Source organism: Rana temporaria, chromosome 11 (genome assembly GCF_905171775.1).
Source record: "Rana temporaria chromosome 11, aRanTem1.1, whole genome shotgun sequence".
Classification (NCBI taxonomy): Eukaryota; Metazoa; Chordata; class Amphibia; order Anura; family Ranidae; genus Rana; species Rana temporaria.
The window spans coordinates 82,616,593-82,640,130 of record NC_053499.1 but is presented as its reverse complement, the minus strand read 5'-3'; positions in this window follow the sequence as shown (position 1 = coordinate 82,640,130).

The window sequence follows — 23,538 nt, the reverse complement described above, 5'->3', positions numbered from 1 at the left end:
CAATGCAGTCAGCGAGTTCAGAAGCAGGGTGAGGGGGCGAAAATGACTTCTTACTAGGCAGGGCCTCTAGTTATTTGGGGGGCCCTTTGCAGCTTTGCGGGGCCCTAAGCGGCTTGCATAGCAAGCCTATAGGGCGGATCGGCCATGCCAACCATTGTGCTACTGAGTCCATATGTGTAATCAACTGCTGTGCTGAGCATACTCTCCTTTTACTGTACAATGACTTAAGTTGGATTATTTAAATCTAGTTAACCACTTAACGCCCGCCCACTGTATATATACGTCCTGTTTTTAAAGATGGATATCTCGGTAACGGCAGCAGCTGCTGCCACAACCGAGGTATCCATCTTTTCAGTGGGCGGGCCTGTAAACGATAACGGCGGTCTCCGCGGCGAATTCGCCACGAGATTGCCGTTATCGGTGGCGGGAGAGGGGCCCTCCCGCCGCTCTCTCGCGCCCTCCGCCGCTTACCGGAGCCGTCGGTAGCGGCGGAGGAGATCGGGTGCTGCTGCCTGATGTGTGAGGACTTGAGTGAGGGCAAGATGGCCCCCACCCGTCCTCATAGCTTTGCTGGGCGGAAGTGACGTCAAAACGTCAGTCCCGCCCAGCGTCTTAAAGAGACAATTTTTTTGTTGTCATTTTTTTAAATGACAAATTTTCCTTTTTTTTTCTTTTCTTGCATTTAAGTCTAAATATCAGATCTGAGGTCTTTTTGAACCCAGATCTCATATTTAAGAGGACCTGTCATGCTTTTTTCTATTACAAGGGATGTTTACATTCCTTGTAATAGGAATAAAAGTGATATTTATTTTTATTTTTATTTCAGTGTAAAAAATAATAAAATCAATTCAAATAAATAAGAAAACAAAAAAACATTTTTTAAAGCGCCCCGTCCCGACGAGCTCGCGCGCAGAAGCGAACGCATACGCGAGTAGCGCCTGCATATGGAAACGGTGTTTAAACCACACAAGTGAGGTATCTCCGCGATCGTTAGAGCGAGAGCAATAATTCTAGCCCTAGAGCTACTCTGTAGCTCAAAAAATGCAACCTATAGATTTTTTTAAACGTCGCCTATCGAGATTTTTAAGGGTAAAAGTTTGACGCCATGCCACATGCGGGCGCAATTTTAAAGCGTGACATGTTGGGTATCATTTTACTCGGCGTAACGTATCTTTCACAATATATAAAAAAATTGGGCCAAATTTATTGTTGTCTTATTTTTTAATTCAAAAAAGTGATTTTTTTCCAAAAAAAGTGTGCTTGTAAGACCGCTGCGCAAATACGGTGTTACAAAATGTATTGCGATGACCATCATTTTATTCTCTAGGGTGTTAGAAAAAAATATATATAATGTTTGGGGGTTTTAAGTAATTTTCTAGCAAAAAAAAAATGTTTTAGTCTTGTAAACACCGAATCTGAAAAACACCTTCTGTCCTTAAGTGGTTAATAACACATCTACATTCAATAAAAAATTGGTCTCACATAAAAAGATCTTAAATACAATGAACAACCAATTATTATGCCCACAAACAGGAACCTTGAAACATCTATTCTTGGACTGTCTATATACACAACCTGAAAGAAAACCAAATGACGCCAAATAATTAAAACAAATATTCAGAGTACACTTTTCAATTTTTCGGCGTGGGGGGGTCTCCTTACAACCCATGCCAGACCTAAGGGCCTGGTATGCTCCTGGGGGGTGAACCCATGCCGGTTTTTTCTTTGAAAATTGGCATGGAGTTCTCCCTCAGGAATGCATGCCGCTGTCATTTTTTTTTTTCCCGACGCAACTTTTTTAAGCCGTCGCGATCCTCAAAACTCGGCGTAACGTTACTTCGCGCATGCGCAGTACGGCCGGCGCGGGAGCGCGCCTCATTTAAATGGGACTCGCCCCATTTGAATAGGAACACCTTGCGCCGGCGGAATTTTAGTTACACAGCCTGAAATTTCTAGATAAGTGCTTTGTGGATCAGGCACTTAGGTAGAAACTTTAAGGCAGTGTAACTTAAATGGGATTTTTTAAGTTACGCCAGGTTTTTGTGGATCTGGCCCCTACAGTCCCTATCTTGTTTGCAATGCATGTATACTGCTGTTCAAAGTATATAGGGCCAAACGGTCTTGTCAGGGCCGATCCTCGCTATAGGCTCACTATGCAAGCTGCTAAGGGCCCCGCAAAGCTGCAAAGGGCCCCCCAAAGCTGCAAAGGGCCCCCCAAATTACTAGAGTCCCCGCCTGGTGAGAAGTCATTTTCGCCCCCTCACCCCACTTCTAAACTCACTGGCTGAGTCATTTCCGACAGCAGAACACCCCCTCCCCCCGCTTCTCAACTTTCTTTAATGTGACATGTCACTGTCGTCAGCGCCCCCCGATTCTCATTTTTAATGTGCCATCATTTTGCTTAGGGCCCCAGGGAGTTCAGGATCGGCACTGGGTCTTGTAATGACCTGGGGGGAGTGGTGGCGGGGAAACTCATGTTATTTTTTTCAATGATTTTTATCCATATTGCAGGGACCAAACATTACATTAAAGCCGCAAGCAGTATTAAATTACTTTTTTCTAAGAGTAATCTCATGTTGTGCAGGGACATTTCTAAACACGTGCTACTACTATAGACACCCAGCAGGTACGATATTTAAAGGATTTTTTTTTTCACTTTAAGCATCATTAAAATCGCTGCTCAAGAAAAAACTACAGTTTTTAAAACTTTTTTTTCCATTGATACATGTTCCCTGGGGCAAGACCTGGGTTCTCAAAGACGTTTTCCATCAATAACTTGCATATTGGGCTTTAAAATGAGCACTTTTGAATTCGAACGTTCGAGTCCCATAGACCTCAATGGGGTTCTAAATGTTCGCGCGAACGGACGGTCTGTTTGAACGTTCTGGTGCGAACCGAACCCGGGTATGTTCGTCTAATCCCTATTCGTAAATATGAAAATTCTGAATTACGAAAATTCTGAAATACGAAAATTGAAAAATTCGAAATTTGAAAAAAAAAAATCAATTTTCGATTTTTTTAATTTTTGATTTTCGAATTTTTCGAATTTAGAAATTCGGAAATACGAAAATTCCAAAATTGAAAAATTCGAAAGTTGAAAAATTTCAAATTGCGAAAATTCGAAATTTGATCAATTCGAAATTTGATCAATTCGAAATTTGATGAATTTGAAATCTGAAAAATTCGAAATTGGAAAAGTGAAAAATTCGAAAATTCGACTTTCGAATTTTTCAATTTTCAAAATTTCGACATTCGTAATTTTGATTTTCGAAATTTCGAACTTCGATTTTTTTAAATTTTCTAATTTCGAATTTTTATAATTTCGAATTTTTCAATGTTTGTATTTATGAATTTCGAAAATTCGAAATTTTGAAAATTGAAAATTTCGAAAATTGAAAAAGGTTTCAAATTTTTCAATTTTCGAATTTTTCAATTTTCGAATTTCGAATTTTTCAATTTTCGAATTTTTCTATTTCGAATTTTCGAAATTCGAAAATACGAAAATTCGAAATTCGGAAATTAAAAAATTCGTAATTTGAAACATTTTTCAATTTTCGAACTTCGATTTTTTCAATTTTCGAATTTCAAATTTTTCAATTTTCGAAATTTCGAATTTTCGGAATTCGGAAATACGAAAATTTACGAAATATGGGTTTGAAAAATTCCAAATCTGAAAAATTCGAAATTTGAAAAATTCCAAATCTGACAAATTTGAAATTCGAAAATTTGAAAAATTCGAAATTTGAAAAATTCGACAATTCGAAACTTGAAAAATTCAAAAATTGAAAAATTCGGAAATTCGAAAATTCAGAATTTCGAAAATGTTTCTAATTTCCGAAAATCCGAATTTCCGAAATTCGTAAATACGAAAATTTGTAAATTAAAAAAAAAATCAGAAATACGAAAATTTGTAAATTTGTAAATACGAATTTTCGAAAATACGAAAATTCGTAAATTAAAAATTTTCAGAAGTCCGAAAATTCGTAAATAAAAAATTTGTAAATACGAAAATTCGTAATTAAGAATTAGAAACAAAACGAATTGCACATGTCTAATGCTAACCCTGCCTTCTGAGGTGCTGGCGGTGCCTCTGCGTTGGCGACCACTTCCTCCTCCTCTGCCTTCGCCATCTACATCCACTGTGCCCCCGCTGCCAGTTGGGAATTGCACCAGCAGCGCGTCTTCCAGCGTGCGCTTGTACTCGCGCATCTTGCATTCACGCTCCAGTGAGGGAATTAAGTACGGTTCATTGTCCTTGTAACGGGGATCCATCAGCGTGGCCACCCAGTAATCAGCACCTGTTATAATGTGTGAAAAACGCCGGTCGTTGCGGAGACACTGAAGCATGTAATTGCTCATGTGTGCCAGGCTGCCCAGAGGCAACGAAAAGCTGTCCTCTGTGGGAGGTGTATCATCTGTGTCCTCTGTATCACCCCAGCCACGCACCAGTAATGGCCATGAGCTGGATGTTTGGATGCCATCCTGCTGTGAACATGGTTCCTCCTCCATGTCTTCCTCCTCCTCATCCTCCACCACGTCATCCTCCAGAACTGTGCCCTTGCTGGACAATTGTACACCTGGCCTTTGTTGGTGCACGAACCCACCCTCGGAGCCACTTGTGAATGACTGCCCTGAAAGCCTTGGAAATGATCCCGATTCCTCCTCCTCCTCCTCCTGTGCCACATCCTCTTCCATCATCGCCCGTAGTGTTTTTTCAAGGAGGCATAGAACTGGGATAGTCACGCTGAGAGCGGCGTCATCGGCACTGGCCATGTTGGTGGAGTACTCGAAACAGCGCAACAAGGCACACAGGTCTCGCATGGAGGCCCAGTTATTGGTGGTGAAGTGGTTCTGTTCCGCAGAGCGACTCACGTGTGCGTGCTGCAGCTGACACTCCACTATCGCCTGCTGCTGCTTGCACAGTCTGGCCAGCATGTGCAAGGTTAAGTTCCACCTTGTGGGCACATCACATATGAGGGGGTGAGCGGGAAGGCCGAAGTTACGCTGCAGCGCTGCCAGTCGAGCAGCAACAGGGTGAGAATGCAGAAAGTGCACACAGACTGACCGCACTTTCTGCAGCAGCTGTGGCATATCGGGGTAAGTTTTCAGGAAACTCTGCACCACCAAATTCAGCACATGCGCCAGGCAAGGGATGTGCGTCAAACCGGCTAGGCCCAGAGCTGATACGAGATTTTGCCCGTTATCGCACTCCACCAGGCCCGGCTTGAGGCTCACTGACGCCAACCACTCATCGGTCTGTTGTTCCATGTCCCTCCACAACTCCTGCGCGGTGTGTGGTTTTTCCCCCAAACAGGAAAGTTTTAAAACTGCCTGCTGGCGTTTACCCATGGCTGTGCTGAAGTTGGTGGTGAATTTGTTACGCTGACTGGATGAGGAGGCGGTAGAGGATGAGGAAGCGGAGTAGTAGGAGTTAGGAACAGGAGGCAAACTGAAGCGCCCTGCAATCCTCGGTGGTGGAAGGACATGCGCCAAACTGCTATCCGCCTCACGCCCAGCCGCCACTGCATTTACCCAGTGCGCTGTTAGGGAGATATAACGTCCCTGACCGTGCTTACTAGTCCACGTATCCGTAGTTAGTTGGACCTTGGCACAGATGGCGTTGCGCAGTGCACACCTGATTTTGTCCCCCACTTGGTTGTGCAGGGAAGGGATGGCTCGCCTGGAAAAGTAGTGGTGGCTGGGCACGACATACTGTGGGACAGACAATGCCATCAGGCTTTTAAAACTCTGCGTCTCCACCAGACGGAATGACAGCATTTCAAAGGCCAGAAATTTTGAAATGCTGGCATTCAGGGCCAGGGATCGCGGGTGGGTAGGGGGGTACTTCCTCTTCCGCTCCAGTGTTTGGGCGATAGAGAGCTGAATGCTTCCATGGGACATTGTTGAGATGTTTGGGGACCCAGGTGGTAGTGTTGCTTGCCGGTCCTAAAATTGAGGGGTGGCAGGTGGCACTGTCACTAAAGAGGTGGATGAAGAGGCCGAGAGGCCCAAGACTGATGCAGAAGATGAAGCAGGAGGAGCCAGAGACCTTTCTTGGTTTTTGAGGTGTCTACTCCACTGCAGCTCGTGCTTTGCACTTAGATGCCTGGTCATGCAGGTTGTGCTCAGGTTGAGAACGTTTATGCCTCGCTTCAGGCTCTGATTGCACAACGTGAAAACCACGCGTGTCTTGTCATCAGCACATTGTGTGAAGAACTCCCACGCTAGGGAACTCCTTGGACCTGGCTTTGGGGTGCTCGGTCCCTTGCTGCGTTGGGCAGTAGCAGGCGTACTGTCTAGGGGACGGACGCTCTGCTTTGGCACCCTGCTCCCTCTTGTGCTGTGCTGGTGGCTCTGTGTGACCACCGCCTCTTCCTCCGAACTACATGGGTCACCTGCATGAGGTTGATTCCATGTCGGGTTGAGGACCTCATCGTCCTCCACATCATCTTTCACCCAGTCTTCACCACTGCCCTCCTTGTCAGTCTGCACAATTGCAAAAGCACCAGCAGTTGGCAACTGTGTTTCATCATCATCCAAGACGTGCTGTGATGGTCCCCCCATGTATTCATCTTGAAATATAAGTGGTTGGGCATTGGTGCGCTCAATCTCTTCCACTTCTGGGGCTGGGCTAGGTGGATGGCCCTGGGAACACATGCTAACAGACTCATCAAAAAGAAGAAGAGACTGCTGCATGATTTGGGGCTCAGACTGCTTGGCTGATTAGCAAGGGGGTGAGGTGAAAGACTGATGGTGGACATCGGCTGCAGGCGCCACAAGACTGGTTGGAAAACAATGTAAAGGAACTGGAGGCACTGTCAGCAACCCAATCTACTGCCGCCTGTTCTGCTCCTGGCCTCAACATTCGTAGAGCTGGATTAGGCTCGACCAAATATCGCTGCAGGCTCTGTCGGCTACTCGCACCTGAGAAAGGTGTTTCATTTGTGCGTGTAGCTTGCACAAATCGACCATGTCCTCTCCCTGTAACAGGAGCTCCACCAGCAGCACCACGACCGCGGCCACGTCCCTTATTTGACGTTTTCCTCATATTTCTCAAAATATGGATCTTGCCCTAAATGGGTGTTTTTTAAATACAACAATAGTGTAATATGGTGAAATAGGCAGAGATTCACCTATATATTTCTCTACCTATAGCAAGAAGCAGGAACCTAGCCCTAAACAATGTACTGCACAGACAGTATATCACAGGGGACAGGTAGAGTGCTGGTAAAATAGGCATAGATTCACCTATATATTGCTCTACCTATAGCAAGAAGCAGGAACCTAGCCCTGAACAATGTACTGCACAGACAGTATATCACAGGAGACAGGTGGAGTGCTGGTGAAATAGGCAGATATTCATCTATATATTTCTCTACCTATAGCAAGAAGCAGGAACCTAGCCCTAAACAATGTACTGCACAGACAGTATATCACAGGGGACAGGTGGAGTGCTGGTGAAATAGGCAGAGATTCACCTATAAATTTCTCTACCTATAGCAAGAAGCAGGAACCTAGCCCTAAACAATGTACTGCACAGACAGTATATCACAGGGGACAGGTGGAGTGCTGGTGAAATATGCAGAGAGTCACCTATAGATTGCTGTCCCTATAGGAAATAGCTGGAACCTCTCCCTCAACTATGTACTGGACACACACAGTATATCACAGGTGGTGACAGGTGCAGTGCTGTTGAAATATACAGAGAGTCACCTATAGATTGCTGTCCCTATAGGAAATAGCTGGAACCTCTCCCTCAACTATGTACTGGACACACACAGTATATCACAGGTGGTGACAGGTGCAGTTCTGTTGAAATATACAGAGAGTCACCTATAGATTGCTGTCCCTATAGGAAATAGCTGGAACCTCTCCCTCAACTATGTACTGGACACACACAGTGGGGCTGATTTACCAAGCCTTTACTCCATGACTCATGGAGTAAAAGCAGGAGTAGCAGCCGTTTGGTGATTTACTAAAGAAATACGCTGCTAGTGCAGTGTATTTCCCTAGTTACTAATGTGCTCCGTGCGCCCAGGAGAGGGTGCATTGTGCACCAGTACAGACCTGGCGCACGGCACATTAAACTGTAAATTGCGGGGGTTTGGGCGGGAGTTTATTAGGGGGGGAGGTGGGGGGATGCAGGGGAAGTGAAGTGACATGTGTTTTGAAGTGTTTGGCGGGCCGAATTGAAAGGGAAAGTGTTTTTTGAAAACAGATCCCCGTACGCTTGCACAGTGCGCCTGAACCTCGGGAGGTTCATTTGCATACTGGGCATGCGCAGAGAGAAAAGTCAGGGATTCCCATGCGCCTTGTCAGTACGCCGTGAAAATCTTGGTAAATACCAAGCGGCGTACCCGTGATTGCGCTGCGTGACGCGGCGCACGGGAATCTCCGAGCTGTTTTCAGCCCTGAAGGGGAACTCCGCGCCAAATTTCAAACTTGAAATCGGCGCGGGTCCCCCTCCAGGGCTACATTAGGCTCTTAGGCTTGGTCCGGAACGTGAGGGGTTAAACCCGCGCCGATTCGGCGCGGGGGTCCCCCCCAGATCCAAACCAAGCCCTCATCCCAAGCATGCAGTCTGGCCCGGACAGGAATGGGGGCGGGGACGAGCGAGCGCCCCCCCCCCCTCCTGAGCCGTACCAGACCGCATGCCCTCAACATGGGGGAGTGTGTGCTGTGGGGGAGGGGGGCACTGCCCCCCCACCCCACAGCACTCTTGCCCCCATGTCGATAGGGACAAGAGCCTCTTCCCGACAACCCTTGCCATTGGTTGTCGGGGTATGCGGGCGGGGCTAATCGGAATCTGCGAGCTCCTTTAATAAGGGGGCCCCCAGATGCCGGCCCCCCACCCTATGTGAATGAGTATGGGGTACATCGTACCTCTACCCATTCACATGGGGGAAATGTAAAGTAAAATAAAACACCACACAATAAAATATTTTATTAATCAGCTCCGGAGCCCCCCCTTTCTTCTTTAGCTCTCTTAGAAGGGGGGGTTTCTTCTCTCCCGATCTTCTGCCGGGACCCTGGGCTTCGGTGATTTCTGCCGGGGGAGGGCGCCATCCCTCGGTCCTCTCCGGAGCCTTCCGCCGGATGCCCCCACCCCATTTAAGCTCTTTTTCATTAGGGAGGGGCATCCGGACTTAGGGGTCTTCTGCCGGGGGATGGCGCCTATCCCCCGGTCTTTCCGGTGCCTTCCGCCAGGGTTCCGGTCTTCCTGGTCTTCTGCCGGGGGTGCGCCAACTCCCCGGTCTTTTCTCTGCTCCCTCTTCTGCCTGGCTCCCCCGCGGAGCCAGGGCTTTCTTCCGTCTTCTTTCTTCTCTCTTCCTTCTTCTGCCTGTCTCCTCCGGGAGCACAGGGCTTGTCTCCGCTGTCTTCTTGCTTCTCTTCCATTGGATGTTGACACGACGAGGTTCCGCGCTGACATGCAGTGTCAGCGACGGGCATGGACTTATATAGGGTAATGCCACCATGTGACCTCAACCCATGTGACATCACATTCCCTGGGCATGATGGGAATGTGATGTCACATGGGTTGAGGTCACATGGTGGCATTGCCCTATATAAGTCCATGCCCACTGCTCAGACGGCATTCCAGCGCCGGACCTCGTCGTGTCAACATCGAATGGAAGAGAAGGGAGAAGACAGCGGAGACAAGCCCTGTGCTCCGCGGAGGAGACAGGCAGAAGCGGAAGGCATCGCAGAAGCCCGGAGAGTGGCGCCCTCCGGCGGAAGACACCGTACAAGCCCGGGACCCTCCCCCAAAGGCAGGAGCCTCCCTGGTGAAGGGGGTCCCGGTGAATTACGTCGCTGAAGACGGGGGTGGGGTGCCAGTGCACCCCCCCCGCAGAAACCGTTGTGGAAGCCCGGGACCCTCCCCCAAAGGCAGGAGCCTCCCTGGTGAAGGGGGTCCCGGTGAATTACGTCGCTGAAGACGGGGGTGGGGTGCCAGTGCACCCCCCCCGCAGAAACCGTCGTGGAAGCCCGGGACCCTCCCCCAAAGGCAGGAGCCTCCCTGGTGAAGGGGGTCCCGGTGAATTACGTCGCTGAAGACGGGGGTGGGGTGCCAGTGCACCCCCCCCCGCAGAAACCGTCGTAGTAGCCCGGGACCCTCCCCCAAAGGCAGGAGCCTCACTGGTGAAGGGGGTTCCGGCAGAAGATGGCGAAGCCCGGGGCCTAATGGGGTGGTGGTGGGGGGCCCCGGCAGAAGACCCCCGGCTGACTAATAAATTAATTTATTCATGTGTGGTGTATTATTTTTTTCCATTTTTTTCCCCAGGTGAATGGGTAGGGGTACAATGTACCCCATACTCATTCACATAGGGTGGGGGGCCGGAATCTGGGAACCCCTTTATTAAAGGGGTCTCTCAGATTCTGATAAGCCCTCCGCCCGCATACCCCGACAACCAACGGCCAGGGTTGTCGGGAAGAGGCTCTTGTCCCTATCGACATGGGGACAAGAGTGCTTTGGGGTGGGGGGGCAGTGCCCCCCTCCCCCACAGCACACACTCCCCCATGTTGAGGGCATGTGGTCTGGTATGGCTCAGGAGGGAGGGGGGCGCTCGCTCGTCCCCACCCCCATTCCTGTCTGACCAGACTGCGTGCCTGGGATAAGGGCTTGGTTTGGATCTTGGGGGGAACCCCACGCTATTTTTTTTTGCGCGGGTTTAACCCCTTATGTTCCAGACCAAGCCTAAGAGCCTGGTATGCACCTGGAGGGAACCCACCTTATTTTTTTTTTGGGGGGTCTGGAGTTCCCCTTCATGAACAGCGATCTGTCATTTACACATGTCAGTCCCCCCCCCCCTACAGTTAGAACACACCCAGGGAACATATTTAACCCCTCCCTCACACCTAGTGTTAACCCCTTCCCTGCCAGTGGCATTTTTACAGTAAGCAATGCATTTGTACAGCACTGATCGATAGAAAAATGCCAATGGTTCCAAAAAAGTGTTCGATGTGTCCGCCATAATGTCGCAGTACTGATAAAAATCGCTGATCGCCCCAATAACTAGTTAAAACAAAAAAAAAAATATTTTGTAGACGCTATAACTTTTGCCAAAAACAAACACTAAACGCTATTTGCGATTTTTTGGAACCAAAAAGATGTAGAATACGTATCGGCCTAAACTGAGGGTTTTTTTATTTTTTACAATATATATTTTTGGGGATATTTATTATAGCAAAAAGTAAAAATAATTTTTACATATGTGGGCGGGACTTACGCAAGTCCCGCCCACATATATAAACATTGTTCAAACCACACATGTGAGGTATTGACGCGTGCCTTAGAGCGAGAGCAATACTTTTACCACTAGACCTTCTTTGTAACTATAAACTGGTAACCTGGAAAAAAAAATAAAAGGTCGCCTATGGGGATATTCACGGAATTCATTTTGGCCCCATTGCAGGAGTGTTTCCAATAGTAAAGCGTGACATGTAAGGTATCTATTTACTCAGTGTAACATCATCTTTCACATTATCCCCAAAAATTGGGCTCACTTTTGTGTTTTGTTAATTTTTAACCACTTGAGCCCGGACCATATTTCTGGTCAATGACCGGGCAAGTTTTTGTGATTCGGCACGGCGTCGCTTTAACTGACAATTGCGCAGTCGTGCGACGTGGCTCCCAAACAAAATTGGCAACCTTTTTTTTCCCACAAATAGATTATTAAATGTGCGTGTTTACTTCTGTCTTTAACACCTCCCCTTCAGGCTGGAAAGCATCAGATCAGGGGAAACAAAAAAAAAAAAAGCTCTCATTCCATTGCAGCTTGGTTCCTACATGTGTGATGAACTGAGCATGCTCAAACACTTAGAAAAAAAATATCCTTTCTTTTTAAAAGGTGAAAAACACTCCTTGGATGCTCATAGAGCGTGGTTTGGGTTAATTGCAGGTGTACCCAATTACAAGCTCACCCAAACTAGAGACTGCAATTTGTTCATGTGATTTCAATTGCTTCATTACTAGCACTGTTATAAAAAGCTTGGATCGATCAGTCCTCAGCTGCCCTCAGAAGGGGCAGGCTGGCAGAAATGCTGTTGCTAAACACAAATGTGGTTTGTTGCATGGGTTTTGTTTTATTTTGCCAATGGTTTTGGTTTATTTTTAAATGATGTTCACTTTGATGTATTTGTCTATGTGGCCTTATTTTATGAAAAATGTGTGAAGCTATGGTTATTTAGAATTTTGAAATGTATTTTTGTTTGTGTTTGTTTGTTTGTCTTTTTTCGCTTTCCTTGTTTTGTTGACCAATAAAAATTACTTTCAAATTGTTAAGTTTGTCTTTTTTGTTACTTTTTCATGCTACATATGTTGACAGCTGCAGCTGAAATCGGTTTGGGCCTAACAAATTATGTGTGTCTAAGCTTCTTTCCTGGTGTGTAATCATGAAATGTTTGCCATGTTTATTCCCCATGACTTTAAAGACAAAAACTGGAAAGTATTTTATTTTTTCTGCAGTGGTCCTCAGCCCTCAAGTACCCCCGACAGGACATGTTTTGTGGATTTCTCTTATCAAGAATTGCAGTCCAGACTGTATTTTAAAGCACATGTGCAAGATGAAGGAAAACCTGCAAACATGGCCTGTGGGGGGGATTTGCTATTGGTGGACAGGCTTGACGTGCTGATTTACAGCACTGTGCTTAAATCTAGCGCAAGGCAATCCTATTCAAATTGTGGGTGTTTGAGGGAAGCCAAGTGAGTGTTAGAACCCCTGCTTTGTGTTTTTTTATTTTTGTGTTGAGCTTTGTGTCCCTTTTCTTAAAATTGGCTTCACTTCCTGTCACACAGCTGAACAGGAAGTGAGGTTAAAACCCTACCAGTGTCATTTCTTGGGGACACAGGTCAATCTAACTAGTGTCCCCATTAAGCAAATTGCACTCCAGCACTGCTGTGTACACCCCAAAACATGGGTCTTCAAACTACGGCCCTCCAGTTGTTCAGGAACTACAATTCCCATCATGCCTAGTCATGTCTGTGAATGTCAGTGCATTACAAGGCCTCATGGGATGTGTAGTTCTAAAACAGCTGGAGGGCCGTAGTTTGAGGATCCCTGCCCCAAATGATTATTTAGTTTGGGGTTTAGTAAAGGCAAAGCCACTCTGCAGTACAAGCATAGTTGCTGAAAATCAGAGAGGAAGCACTGATGGTTTTAACATCCAATCCTGTAGAAGCAAAGTTGTTTTGTTTTCTTTCTTCCTTGCTTTGCACTTGTAGTGCAAAGTGGATTTGCCTTTAGTAAATGGACCCCAAAGTCCAAGATCCCTAATAATGTGGGGTGTACACAGCAAAATGCTAGAGTGCAATTTACATAATGGGAAACTATTTAGATTGATCTCTGTGTCCCCAAGAAAAGATATTAGTAAGGTTTTACCCTCACTTCCTGTTTGGCTATGTGACAGGAAGTGAATGAATTAGAAAGGGTGAAGACACCTCACAAATGTTGTCACTATCAGGGGTGCAGACATCCCCAAAAAAATGAGCAGATAATACTTATTTGCAAATAAATAATTTTTTAGTTAACATTGGGTGGGGTGCTCTAACACACACATTCCTACATATTAGCAACGCTCTATCCTGGCCTATTGGCATGGTTATATTTTCTTAGGGCTCTCAATAAAACTCTATGAAATTTGTGCTTAAACTAGAACCAGGGGCGGACTGACAACTCATGGGGCCCCTGGGCAATAGAAGATTATGGGGCCCCTCTGGCTTACAGATGACCACCACGCCAGGAGGTAGTGCAGAGGCGGGCAGCTAAAATCTTGGGATATTCACATTAAAAGCATGTCATTTTCGGACATATCAGGGACAGATCTAAAAAAAACACAGATTTTTACATACTGTCCCTGGTTTTACTGAGCCTGGCAACCCGGATGGGGCCCCCTAGTGGCATGGGGCCCTCGGGCAGTGCCCGAGTGACTCAATGGTCAATCCGCCCCTGACAAGAACTATAATCAACAAGTTTTATTTTCTTTAATTTTGGATAGAGTGAGGGAGGGTTATAGGCCCTGTCAGTTTATTTTGTATTATCTGTGTCCAATTGGGGAGATTTGCCTTCACTTCCTGCCCCATAGCCAAACAGGAAGTGAGAGAAAAACTATGCAAATTAACCACTTCCCGCCCAGCCTATGGCCGATTTACGTCCGGGAAGTGGTAACACAATCCTGACAGGACGTCCTGCAGGATTTCATGCCGCACGCGCCTGTGGGGGCACGCAGCGCGGCGATCGGTGATGCGGGGTGTCAGTCTGACACCCTGCATCTCCGATCTCGGTAAAGAGTCTCTCACGGAGACGGAGACTCTTTACCACGTGATCAGCCGTGTCCAATCACGGCTGATCACGATGTAAACAGGAAGAGCCATCGATGGCTCTTCCTCACTCGCGTCTGACAGACGCGAGTATAGGAGAGCCGATCAGCGGCTCTCCTGACAGGGGGCGTTCGCGCTGATTGTTTATCAGTGCAGCCCCCCCTCGGATCACCACACTGGACCACCAGGGATGCCCACCCTGGACCACCAGGGTGTGCAAAAACAAAAAAAATATAGAACAAAAAAACAAAAAGCAATAAAAAATAAGAAAAAAGATGCCAATCAGTGCCCACAAATGGGCACTGACTGGGAAAATCAGTGCCACCCCACAGTGTCCATCAGTGCCACCCCACAGTGCCCATCCATGCACAGTGCCCACCTATCAGTGCCCACCTGTGCCACCCATAAGTATCCATCAGTGCCACCCATAAGTGCCGCCCATAAGTATCCATCAGTGCCACCCATAAGTGCCGCCCATCTGTGCCGCCCATGAGTGCCCATCAGTGCCGCCTATGAGTGCCCATCAGTGCCGCATAGCAGCGCCGCCAATCAATGCCACCTCATCTGTGCCCGTCAGTACTACCTCATCGATGTCCATCAGTGCCATCTCATCGGTGCCCATCAGTGCCGCCATATCAGTGCCCGTAATTGAAAGAGAAAAACTTATTTACAATAAAATTAACCCAAAAAAATAAAAACGTTTTTTTGTTTCAAAATTTGCAGTCTTTTTTTAGTTGCGCAAAAAAAAAAACGCAGAGGTGATCAAATAACAACAAAAGAAAGCTCTATTTGTGGGGAAAAAAGGACGCCAATTTTGTTTGGGTACAGTGTTGTATGACCGCGTAATTGCCATTCAAAGTGCGACAGTGTTGAAAGCTGAAAATTGGCTTGGGCGGGAAGGTGCGTAAGTGCCTGGTATGGAAGTGGTTAAGGGAATCCAGTGCCCCCCCAGAACTAGTGTGTGGGTCCCCTGAAAATTACTGGGCGGGGTTATACAAAAACAGGGTGTGACCTTGACAGGAAGGGGTGGGTCATTTTTCTATTAGGAGGTGCAGATATGTAGTCAGGCCTAGGGCAGAACCAAACCTAAATATACTACTGCATATTAGGGCTTATTTAGACCGGAACCGATTTACAGCGTGTTTTTATATTGTGGGAGGAAACCCACGCAGGCACAGGGAGAACATGCAAACTCCATGCAGATGCTGTCACGGGCGGGATTCGAACCAACGACTCTTTTGCTGCTAGGTCAAAGTGCTATACACTACACCACTGTGGTGAACGAACATGATTGCAGCTGAAAGCATGAGATCTTTTTTTTTTTTTTTCAATACCATGCTTTCCAGCCTTATTGACCCCGCCTCTCTCCATAAAGAGGACCTGTCACACACTAGTCCTATTACAAGGGATGTTTACATTCCTTGTAATAGGAAGAAAACTGATCATTTTTTTTTTATTTTTTTATTTCAGTGTAAAAAATTATAAAACTAAATAAAAATAAATAAGAAAACCCCCAAAAAATTTTTTAAAGCGCCCCGTCCCGACGAGCTCGCGCACAGAAGCAAACGCATACGCGAGTAGCGCCCGCATATGAAAACGGTATTCAAACCACACAAGTGAGGTATCGCCGCGATCGTTAGAGTGAGAGCAATAATTCTAGCCCTAGACCTACTCTGCAACTCAAAAAATGCAACCTGTAGAATTTTTTAAACGTCGCCTATCGAGATTTTTAAAGGGTAAAAGTTTGACGCCATGCCACGAGCGGGCACAATTTTTAAACGTGACATGTTGGGTATCATTTTACTCGGCGTAACATTATCTTTCACAATATATAAAAAAATTGGGCAAAATGTATTGTTGTCTTATTTTTTAATTCAAAAAAGTGATTTTTATCCAAAAAAAGTGCGCTTGTAAGACCGCTGCGCAAATACGGTGTGACAAAAAGTATTGCAATGACTGTCATTTTATTCCCTAGGATGTCTGCTAAAAAAAATATATAATGTTTGGGGGTTCTGATTAATTTTCTAGCAAAAAAATTGTGATTTTCACATGAAGGAGAGAAGTGCCAGAATTAACCCGGTGGGCAAGTGGTTAAAGTACTCATGGCTATAAAGAATAGAGTCATTGCTCATTAAAAAAAAAAAAAAAAGGGGGTCCCTCCAAATTAAATTACCAGGCCCTTCAGGTCTGGAATGGATATTAAGGGGAACCCCGCCATAAAAAAACCCCCAAAAAATGGCGTGGGGTCCCCCCAAATATCCATACCAGACCCTTCAGGTCTGGTGTGGATTTTAAGAGGAACTCCACCCCAAATTGAAAAAAAAAATGGCGTGGAGTCCCCCTAAAAATCCACACCAGACCCTTATCCGAGCATGTTGACCTGGCCGGCCGCAGAAAAGAGGGGGGGACAGAGTGCGGCCCCCCCCCTCTCCTGAACCGCACCAGGCCACATGCCCTCAACATGGGGAGGATGTCCCCATGTTGATGGGGACAAGGGTCTCATCCCCACAACCCTTGCCCGGTGGTTGTGGGGGTATGCGGGCGGGGGGCTTATCAGAATCTGGAAGACCCCTTTAACAAAGGGGACCCCCAGATCCTGGCCCCCCCCTATGTGAAATGGTAATGGGGTACATTGTACCTCTACCATTTCACCCCCAAAAAAATGTCAAAGTGTTAAAAATGACAGTAGCCGGTTTTTGACAAATCTTTTAATAAAATCTTCTTTTCTTCTTTCCTTCGGGTTTCTTCCGCTGCTTCTTTCTCGGGTCTTCTCGTCCACATCTTGCCCGACGTGTTCTTCTATCTTCTCCGTCCGTCCTTCAGCCTTCTGGTCACGCATCTTGCCCGTTGTCTTGTCCTGTCTTCTTCTCCGTCCTTCCGCCAGCCTCCTCGCATCTTGTGTCTTCTCCGGTCTTCTTCTCGGTCCGCCAGCCTTCTCGTCCCCGGACCCAGCGTTTGAATTTGATTTGGCCGCTGTGTTCCCGCTCCTGGGACCCGCCCCCCTCTGACGCCACAAGTAAACTCCTTAGAAGGTCATGTGCGTCAGAGGGGGGCGGGGTCACAGAGCGTCACACAGCGGGGGAATTCAATTTCAATCGCGCCGCCCGGAGAAGAAGTTCCCGCCGTGTCACACTCATGTGACCCCGCCCCCCTCTGACGCACATGACCTTCTAAGGAGTTTACTTGTGGCGTCAGAGGGGGGCGGGTCCCAGGAGCGGGAACGCGGCGGCCAAATCAAATTCAAACGCTGGGTCCGGAGAAGACACAAGATGCGGACGAGAAGGCTGGCGGACCGAGAAGAAGACCGGAGAAGACACAAGATGCGAGGAGGCTGGCGGAAGGACGGAGAAGAAGACAGGACAAGACAACGGGCAAGATGCGTGACCAGAAGGCTGAAGGACGGACGGAGAAGATAGAAGAACACGTCGGGCAAGATGTGGACGAGAAGACCCGAGAAAGAAGCAGCGGAAGAAACCCGAAGGAAAGAAGAAAAGAAGATTTTATTAAAAGATTTGTCAAAAACCGGCTACTGTCATTTTTAACACTTTGACATTTTTTTTGGGGTGAAATGGTAGAGGTACAATGTACCCCATTACCATTTCACATAGGGGGGGGGCCAGGATCTGGGGGTCCCCTTTGTTAAAGGGGTCTTCCAGATTCTGATAAGCCCCCCGCCCGCATACCCCCACAACCACCGGGCAAGGGTTGTGGGGATGAGACCCTTGTCCCCATCAACATGGGGACATCCTCCCCATGTTGAGGGCATGTGGCCTGGTGCGGTTCAGGAGAGGGGGGGGGCCGCACTCTGTCCCCCCCTCTTTTCTGCGGCCGGCCAGGTCAACGTGCTCGGATAAGGGTCTGGTGTGGATTTTTAGGGGGACTCCACGCCATTTTTTTTTCAATTTGGGGTGGAGTTCCCCTTAAAATCCACACCAGACCTGAAGGGCCTGGAATGGATATTTGCCGGGAACCGCACGTCTTTTTTTTTTTTGGTTTTTACGGCGGGGTTCCCCTTAATATCCATTCCAGACCTGAAGGGCCTGGTAATTTAATTTGGGGAAACCCCTACACATTTTTTTGTTTGTTTTATGAATGAATCCCTTTAGAATTGTCAGAGCCGACAATTCATTATAGCCGCGTGTGAATTTTTAAATGACTTTTTTCCTTCTGAATGTCACTTTGTGCAGGGGGAGTTCTAAGTGCGGGAAAAATGCGCTATTTCACATGCTGACATTACACCCCCCCTAGGTACGAAATTTAAAGGAATATTTCACTTTTATTGTTTCACTTTAAGAATTATTAATTTCACTGCTCCCGAAAAAACGGCCGTTTTAAAAAATAAAAAAAGCATTGATACATGTTCCCTGGGACAGGACTGAGGTCCCCAAACACTTTTTAGGACAAAACTTGCAGATTAGCCTTTAAAATGAACACTTTTGATTTCTCCCATAGACTTCTATAGGGAGTTCGGCGCGGCTTTACATATTAGTTTCAATGCGCCGGCTGCTACGCTGGTTCATGCGCCCAATTAAGCCTCCACCCGGAGTACTAATTAACGCATGAACCAGCGCAGCGCACAGAGCATAGTAAATCAGGCCCAGTATATCACAGGTGGTGACAGGTGCAGTGCTGTTGAAATATACAGAGAGTCACCTATAGATTGCTGTCCCTATAGGAAATAGCTGGAACCTCTCCCTCAACTATGTACTGGACACACACAGTATATCACAGGTGGTGACAGGTGCAGTGCTGTTGAAATATACAGAGAGTCACCTATAGATTGCTGTCCCTGTAGGAAATAGCTGGAACCTCTCCCTCAACTATGTACTGGACACACACAGTATATCACAGGTGCACAGGTGGTGGCAGGTGCAGTGCTGTTGAAATATACAGAGAGTCACCTATAGATTGCTGTCCCTATAGGAAATAGCTGGAACCTCTCCCTCAACTATGTACTGGACACACACAGTATATCACAGGTGGTGACAGGTGCAGTGCTGTTGAAATATACAGAGAGTCACCTATAGATTGCTGTCCCTATAGGAAATAGCTGGAACCTCTCCCTCAACTATGTACTGGACACACACAGTATACCACAGGTGGTGACATGTGCAGTGCTGTTGAAATATACAGAGAGTCACCTATAGATTGCTGTCCCTATAGGAAATAGCTGGAAGCTCTCCCTCAACTATGTACTGGACACACACAGTATATCACAGGTGCACAGGTGGTGGCAGGTGCAGTGCTGTTGAAATATACAGAGAGTCACCTATAGATTGCTGTCCCTATAGGAAATAGCTGGAACCTATCCCTCAACTATGTACTGGACACACACAGTATATCACAGGTGCACAGGTGGTTACAGGTGCAGTGCTGTTGAAATATACAGAGAGTCACCTATAGATTGCTGTCCCTATAGGAAATAGGTGGAACCTCTCCCTCAACTATGTACTGGACACACACAGTATATCACAGGTGCACAGGTGGTGACAGGTGCAGTGCTGTTGAAATATACAGAGAGTCACCTATAGATTGCTGTCCCTATAGGAAATAGCTGGAACCTCTCCCTCAACTATGTACTGGACACACACAGTATATCACAGGTGGTGGCAGGTGCAGTGCTGTTGAAATATACAGATAGTCACCTATAGATTGCTGTCCCTATAGGAAATAGCTGGAACCTCTCCCTCAACTATAAGATGCAGATGTCACAGAAATAAAGAGTGCTTGTGTAGATTTCTGAAACAGGATACACCTCTCTGACACTGTCCCTCAATAAACAGCAGCCTGTCCCTATAGCAAATAGCTGAACACAATTCCTAAACTATATGATGCAGATGTCACAGAAATAAAGAGTGCTTGTGTATATTTCTGAAGCAGGATACACCTCTCTGACACTGTCCCTCAATAAACAGCAGCCTGTCCCTATAGCAAATAGCCAAACAAGATTCCTAAACTATATGATGCAGATGTCACAGAAATAAAGAGTACTTGTGTAGATTTCTGAAGCAGGATACACCTCTCTGACACTGTCCCTCAATCAACAACAGCAGCCTGTCCCTACCATAGCTACAGCAGAGTGACGAGCCATAAACCATAAGATGCAGACGTCACAGAAATAAAGAGTGCTTGTGTAGATTTCTGAAGCAGGATACACCTCTCTGACACTGTCCCTCAACCAGCAGCAGCCTCTCCCTACACTAGCTAATGCAGAGTGACAACCTGTGCTGTGTGCCTCTATCTAATATAGAGGCTGGTCACATGCTGGGTCACATGCTGCACTGGCCAATCACAGCCATGCCATTAGTAGGCATGGCTGTGATGGCTTCCTAGTAACTCTAGTATAACAGCGCGCCATAAAATAGCCGAACTCCGAACCGGAACCCAAACTTTTTCCAATTATTCGGGTTCGGGTTCGGGAGCAAAAAAAAAACAAAGTCCGTACCGAACCCGAACTTTACAGTTCGGGTTCGCTCAACCCTAGTCTCCACATTAAAAAGTATATGATGAATAAACCAGGTGAAGGTGTAGTAAGAAATATAACTTTAGAAAAGGATGTCCTGTTTAGTACCACCTATTTGAAATTACCTGGGGAACCCTATAGTTCGTTACAAGGATGATCTGGCAAGTCTCATAAAAAGAGGAATCAAAAAAGGTCTTTTAAATAAGAAAGAAGGTAAATATCTACAACCCCTGGGATGTAAGATTCCTGTCATATATACCTTTCCAAAAATTCATAAATCCAGAGAAGATCCCCCGGGGAGGCAAATTGTCAATGGAATCAATTCAGTAGGGGTGAGAATTGGAGAGTATATAAATTGGTTCCTTCAGCCTCTAGTAAAAAAAAAAATGAATCGTACCTCAGGGATACGAAACATTTGATTTAGTTACTGGATACCATTGTACTTGATGGCAACTCGATCTATATGACCACAGCTGATGTCTTATCCCTTTACACAATTATCAATCATAAGGAAGCCTTACAAGCAACAAATTGGGCGTTGAATGGTCTGAGTGAAAAATGCACAAAAAAAGTTCATTACTAACTGCCTGGAATATAGTTTAGACCACAACTACTTTTGGTATGGCAATGATTATTTTAAGCAAATCTGTGGCATAGCAATGGGCGCAAAATACACGCCAAGTGTGGCCAACCTATATATGGCAGAATGGGAAACCGCAACAGTTACTTTTATATAAATGTTTTATTGATGATATTTTAATTATTTGGTCAGAGTATAGGGAGAGTTTATATTTCAATAGTTTTTATTGAAAGAAAGAAAAAGTATTACAACAATAGAAATGCATCGCCACATATTCTGGAAATGTCAATGAGCCCCCGAAAGGTCTCGATCACAGTACATAACACCTTATATTGTTTGGCATCTTCATCATAGCAAATAGGAAGAACACTTAACAAAATACTTCAAAATAAAACACGGGGTGTAGTTCCCCTCAAATATTCAATGGCCCAACCTAAGTAGGCCCATAACCCGTCAGTCAGGGGTCCCAGATCTGGAAACCCCAAACCCATCTTATCACCAATAATGCTATCCAGACGGGAGGACCCGCATCAAACATCTTTCGTAGAAAAGGTGGAGACGTAAAGAAGTGGACAGAAACGTACATAGTAAAGAAAAGGAAGAAAAGAAAGAGCAGAAAAGAGAGAGAATAGATAGAAGAGCAACCGGCCAGCCCCCAGTAATCCGCCAAATGGAACCATAACTGTAGCTCACCCCTCCAGCGATCTTAGATCGTTAGTTAAATAAGCCAGCCATGGATCCCAAACCTTTTTGAAATTCTCCAGCTTGTCCTGAACCAGTGCCGTCAATCTTTCATTTAACATCAACCATGACAGTTTCCTTTTAAGCTGTTCAAGTGGCAAGGAGGCGGAGCGCCAATTTCTAGCTATCGTGATTTTAGCTGATATAAAAATAAACATAAGCAATCGCCTTTGAGCTTTAGAGGCCCCCACCACCCTGTCACCCAAAAGAGCCTGCTTCGCAGATTTAGCCATGTTCAACTGGGTCAACGAGTAGATAAAGTTGTATACTCGAATCCAAAATCTTCTGACCCTTGGACATGTCCACCAAATGTGATAAGCAGTCCCCACCTGGCCACATCCCCGGAAACAGTTAGGGGTGGCCCCATGAACAAAGGTTGCAAGTCTGGCCGGCACCATGTACCATCTAAGCAACACTTTGTAGTTGGCTTCTATTATGGATGTATTTATAAGAGACTTAGAAGCCGTTTCCGCCAACTCGCACAACTTGTGTAGGTCAAAGGTTTCCTGCAGGTCCTCTTCCCACCGGAGCATGTAATTTAGTTTAATTGAGGACGACATCAGCATCGCATATAGCTCCGAAATGTGTCCCTGCAAGCTATCATAGCGAACACAAAGATACTCCATGGGAGTATAAACCTCCAAGTCGCCCTGGCGGGCCAACATTTGTATAAAATGACGTATCTGAACATATCTGTAACATTCTACCAATGGCATTTGATACTTCTCCTGCATAACATGCTCAGATAGAACCTTCCCTCTGTCATAAACATCCGCTATGCGCAGTAGTCCCTTGTTTGTCCACCATTGAAAAGCAGCTGGGTCGAGACCCGGGGTGAATGCACGATTCCCCAACAGGGGAGCTAATGGGGAATGAGGTGACTTGAAGGTCTGTGTTCTAGAGACCCTATCCCAGACATCCAATGAAAAAGACAAGGATGGGCACAGAATGGTGGGTCTGTCTTTAGGCGAGAGCCACAAAATATGAGATATAGGAGTCGGACGGCAAGCGTAGGATTCCATAAGCATCCAAATCGCCTGCGACCTCTTTGAGTGGAACCTGGAGAGCTGGGCCAACTGAGCCGCATAAAAGTATTTCAGCAGGTCAGGTATAGTGTTGCTCACAAATATTCGCATTGCGAATATTCGACTCGAATATAGCATATTCGAGAAATCGCGCTATATTTCGAATTTTGCGGTGAATATTCGCAATTCCGAATATTCGATTTTTTACAATTTTTTTTTTAAAACAGATCACATCCTAGATATCTCCATCGATGTCTAAAAGCATTGCTGGTATCATTAGAGACCCTGGGCCGAGTAGCTGAAGCGTTCATTGAATTTTCCCGAAAAATCGCAATGCGATTATTCGGCAAACGCAATATCGCGCGATTATTTTCTTCGCCCCTATCTTCCGCATCAGAGCGATTTTTACAGT